The 5,456-nt window shown below is 45.3% G+C and overlaps 1 pseudogene; it reads right to left on the bottom strand.

The window, feature by feature from the left end:
• Positions 1 to 723: 723 nt before the first annotated feature.
• LOC101405141 (putative PWWP domain-containing DNA repair factor 4 pseudogene) lies at positions 724 to 2,734 on the bottom strand (annotated as a pseudogene).
• Between the last annotated feature and the right edge of the window lie 2,722 nt (positions 2,735 to 5,456).

Below are 5,456 nucleotides of genomic sequence, written 5' to 3'. Positions count from 1 at the left end.
GGGCTGACGAAAAAATGTTTACTGCGGGCTGAGATTTCATTCACCCACATGTGGACTACATGCAGGTGATCCATTAACTTTGTTTGGGTTTCAGATTGCTTTTCCAAGAACCATCTGAAGGTAGCGATAATATACGGAAAACATCTCTGTCATTGGTTTTACCTCTCAGGGCTATTTTTCCAAACAAATAAGCATGGCAGGGAAAATTCAGAAGTTGCCTTAAGGAGGAATCCAATTGTTTGTACCGATGTATCACAAAAAGAATGAGAAATCCACGTGATGTTTCCGTAAAAGTGTATCTTGGATTTTAAAAATGATTGTTGCTTAATATCTGACACCAGAGCCTTTTCATGTAATAAAAGAATGTGAGTCCTATATTAAAAATATGAAGTATAGCCAAAAGCAATGTCATGAAACTATCTGGGCAATACACACATCCGAGCAAGTAGAAGGAAGTACAACCGTTTGCAATATTTTAACAAATTAGTCTGTGAAGAGCTTGGGAGCAAGAAATGATGATGACCGTGCCACCCACACATGCTGGAGATGGGTCCAAAATGAATTCAACCCGTTCCCGAGGTCTCGAATTTCCAGAACGTATTTACATGCCATAGAGAATGGAAGGGTCACATATTTCATACAGACAGGGTTTCTTGGTAATGGTGTACTATGAGAAGTCTCCCTGCTGAGGTGTGAGCGCAGGGGATGGGGTCGGGGGGAGAGTTATTGAGCCTTGCTCCTTGTTGCTGACCTCTTTCTCGTTTCCTTTAAGATGTTTTTATCAAATAGTTCTTTTTCCCGGGAATGCACAGGTGGCCCTTGCCGGTACTTTTCTTCTGCCTCCTTGTAATCTAATCCATCAAGTGCAGCAATTGAACAGATGATTGCCTCTGGCAGAAGAACTTCCAGAACAAAACTCACTTGGTCATCTCTTATCAGATTCAGCATTTTCTTGTCTATTTGCTTGTAGATTTCCTGTAAATGTCTTACCACGACATCCAACTGGTCTTCATCCTCCAGGTATGTTTCGACGCAGATCACATACCTGTTTGAATTCAGAAATGATGCCAGCCACCTGGACTGTTTCCTGCCTTTGACAATGTCCAGAAGATGGTGGTCAGCCCCCTTTCTTTCCACGATGAAGTCCACTAGCTTCTGGTTGGCTCGGTCCCAAGCGGCCTTCATCCGGTCAGGGAGAATTCTCTTGTGGGGCCTCTTCCCGCCCAGGGATGTCTCCTCCTCAGAATCTTCCAGGTCAGCATAGTTCACCTGTGGGAAATCAATCTCCAGAGTGCTGTCTTGGATGGCTTTCCTAATTGGGTAACTGATGTCAGCAGCATAATAGTCCAGGAAGGAGCCCGCAAAAGACCCGCGACTGAGCCCTTCTCTGTAGTGGGAAATCAGGGAGAAGCACCAGTTCACACTTGGCTCATATGCTTTCCTGGCTCCCTTTATTAGTTTTTCTTTCTCTTTACAATCCAGATGCTTTAATCTTCGAAGAGGAACTTGAATGCCGCTCTCTTTGAGGCGCATGTTTGCCTCAATCAAAAGCACTCTTGCAGTCTGCTCTGTTGGGCTGACAGTCTTTACCACTGCTGGCCAAAATGGGTGATTTTGAAATTTAAACCAGACCATCATTCCGCTTTCAATGGGACAGGGATCCTGAGGCAAAGCCATGCTGGTCGGTTGTCCCGCTTCCTTGCCAACATCCTTTTTAGGAGTGGTGGTGGGATTAACAGCCTTTGAGTCAACTAAACGTTGAAGTTCTTGCAGTTGTCTCTCAGACTCTGGTCCCTGCAGCTTCCTTTTTCTATTTTCCAGACGGAGTGAATAACGTGGGCTCAGGTTAGGGGCACTGGAGGATGCTGCCACACTTTCCATGCCCGGCTTCCAGGCACCCGCTCCAGGGTCCTCGACATTCCCGCATGAAGGTAGAGCATTCAGAAGAGACAGCCAGGGGCTTTGGGCAGGTGTCGTGTGCCTCTTCTTGCAGAGCCTTGGGCACCGTGAGGATGAGACCTGGTGGCAGAGATGGAAGGACGCCTCCATCTTGAGCACCTGCACCCTCCTCCTTGACTGTGCAATGCAAGGACATAACTCTTGAGGTGTCCCTCTTTTCCTTGCCCTCTTTCTCATGGTCATCTTCTGAAAGTGACAGGAAGTTTGGGCACACGCTGGAGCTTTGTGTGGACGTTGTTTGCACTTCCCTGGGAATAGGAGCGACGGTTGTGTGCACCTGCGATTTGATGCCATCTGGGGCGCCCTCCCTCTCTGAACGTACCCACAGTGATTTGGGTTTTTTGCTTTTCCCAAGACTCCTCAGTAAGTTCCCTCTGGGCCTCCGATACTTCCTACAAGATGGCTTTCGCGTTCCCTTCTGAGACAGCGTAGTGGTCTCTGGATCATCTGATGCTCTTGCTGGACCCAGATTTGCTCTCTCATTCAGAATCTCCTGTGCCGCTGTAAGGGCGTTTCTGTAGGCCGCTTCCTCTTCTGGTGGGACACTGGCCTTCGACTGGGCCACTAGCGAGGAGGCAATGGATTCAATTTGAGACTCATTTGACATCTTTATGTCTGTGCTTTTCACTCTAATTTTTTCATCAACTGAGAGTATTTGAACTTCTAGAGAAAGTGCCTTTTTCCTATTATTTTTTGGTGAGATCGCGGATCTGGACAAAACCTTTGCTGGCCAAAAGTGACCTTTCCAGTTGCATAGGACATATTCGGAATCCATTATGATTTGCCTTTCCTGTCAAGAGGTAATTCGTAGAGGTTGAGGGGTCTGGCCGTCACACCCACCCACAGCTATGGCAGGTCTTGCCTAGAACAATGTTCTTCACCACACCTTTTTGCCGAGGACTGCGAAGGGTTTACAGCCTGTCTGGCCTGTCCTTCTCCACCTGAGTCTCCCAGGGATGCTGGAACTCGTGTTTTGGACAGACTATACTGGAATGTGGGGAAGGAAAAGGAGAAGAGGATCAGAAAAAAAATTCCTCCTGTAAAAGTAGAAAGAATGTTGGTCAATGAGAACTGATGAGAGATAAAGAAACATAAAGTGTCTGTGTCAGACAGGGGGGTAGATACATGGCAAGTGTCCGGGAAAAAAATACGGAAGATCCCAGAGGAGTTTTGTAACGCTCCAAACCCAACTTCTTGCCCCATTTGTTCCTACTGCATAAAAAAGAGCATCTGTGTTGGGAGGTGGGTGTCGTGTCCGGGATCTCATTTGGGTTGTTGGACGTCCTGTGCCCTTTGGGCTCCTAGGGGCTCATACCAGGGAATGCCAGTTTTTCTTTTCTAGGGTGCTGGTGCGGCCCTGTGCACCCAAGGAAGCCAGAGATGATCTCTGACCTACTGGTATGGGGTGTCAGCACAATGTCGTGTTCAAGAGCATGAACTCAGAATTCAGAGGTTCGTGGAGATCCTCGTGGTGGTTACTGGCATCATCCTTCCTAAGGATTGCTGCAGGCATAGGCCATTGGCTGGGGCCTGCACGTCGTCATTTCTCTATGGTGGTTTAAAGGCTTTTTTCCCACAGCACCAAATCTGTGTCAAGAAGTGGCTGTAGAGCGAGGAGCAAAACAAATCATGCCCCAAACGTCAACCTGAAATGATTGCAAATGAAATGCTTAGTGAAATGGGCAAGTCTTACCGAAATGGGAAAGTCTTACGAGCGCCACGTGAAACGCGGTAGGTGTGGTCCTGGGAGCTGGACCTGTTGATTCGCACAGTCCAACTGCTTGCCCAGCAGACCCTTTACCCTGCTCGGTGTTTCTGAAGTGCACTGTTCTTCCGGGGGTCAAATGGCATCGACTGTAGGTACCCAGGACCTCTGCACCTCTAATGTTAACCTAGAAAATCCAAAATCAGATAGGAAATTAAGCCAATGAAATGGAAATTGATTCATCACTTTCCCTTCCCCAACTCTGGAATGTGTGCCATTCTGGAACTGAAATCCTAGTTAAATCTCCTCTATAAGGTAGATGTTATGTTTCTTTTCTTCCTTCTTTTGCATTTCAAAAATATTCCCATGTTAAGCTACTTAGTTTGTGCTAATCCCTCCTATTTCAGAACAGTGGGAACTACTGCTTTCATGATAAGCTTCGTCTGCCTTGGACACATAGATTAAATAGTAGCAGCTTGTGTGTGTTTGTGTGTGCGTGTGAAACAAAAATGGGGTCTACAATGTTAGTGTTTTTCTTTCTTCTCGTGCTTCTAAAGTAACATTAAGTGGGCTTGCGGGGAATATAAAACGGATCGAGAGATATAGACAGGAGACGACACACTATAGATGCTCACTCTCAATATGATGGTGTATGGCCTTCCCGCACATTTCCTATGCGTCCATAGACATGTACCTGGACGCATACCATCCATAGACACATAGACACGTGTTTCCAAGGACTATAGTTCTTCACTCAAGAGCATATTTGATCACCGTTTCACGTCAATGCCTAATTTTTCACATCATTTTTGTGAATCTCTATACAATGTGGTCTCCTTCGTATTTAAAAACTCAACTTAAATAAATTTCAAACGTTTAGATGTGTGTCATGCAGAAGATGCAATTGTTCTCTCAATCCCTCTCTTCCCACCCAGAAACACCGTTAATAGGTTCTACTTTTCTGTATGCACTGTACAAATATGTATTATAATTCACATACAGATTTTAGCTCACCCATTATCTGTTCCAAATGGTATGTTTGATAATATGAAATATTATTTCCCTTGTAAATGCATGTGTGTGCGACTTTGTTCACACGTGCTCATAACATGAAATATGTGATGACTAAATATACATACTTTGGGCATAACCTGCGCAAACTTTTTCTTGGGCCAGGGTGCACGATCATGCAGGTTTTGCGTCCTCTGCTTTAGAGAACTCAGTGTACCAGTTCTCAGTGCACAGGTGTCATGTGAGGACACAGATCAAAAGGGAGAAAGAAAAACAGGTGACTCAGCCACTGCAGCCTCCCTGCAGCAGGACCTCACAGCCCATCACACAAAACAGGAGTGCATGGGTCACCGCAACCCCAACCAGATAGCTACCCACACCCCAAGATACACACACACGCACACACTTACTCTCAGATACACACGCACACACACACAGTCACACTCAGAGTGACATTAGAGACCCAAGACGCCTGATATTGATGCATATAATCCGTGCTCTCTGCCTCTACACATGCATGCAAATGTTTCTGCTTCCAGTATAGATGTTATTTTCAGCTCCTTTTAGTTCCTTATTTTAAAAGTACACGTGGAAAATCTAAAATGATGCCTAAAATTAGAAAGTAGGGAAAATATTAAGCGTCAGTAATCTAATCACCCAGGTATGCCTTTGCGAATATATGAGTCCACGGACTCTAGAATTTGTTTTCTATTTATGCATATGTTCTGTAAGGTATTAAAAAGATCTTTTAAAATTGTACAACCAATTCGAATAGTCTTTC

Source organism: Ceratotherium simum, chromosome X, assembly GCF_057802395.1.
Source record: "Ceratotherium simum simum isolate JZ-2026a chromosome X, ASM5780239v1, whole genome shotgun sequence".
Taxonomy (NCBI): domain Eukaryota; kingdom Metazoa; phylum Chordata; class Mammalia; order Perissodactyla; family Rhinocerotidae; genus Ceratotherium; species Ceratotherium simum.
This window is presented reverse-complemented; position numbering and strand designations above follow the sequence as displayed.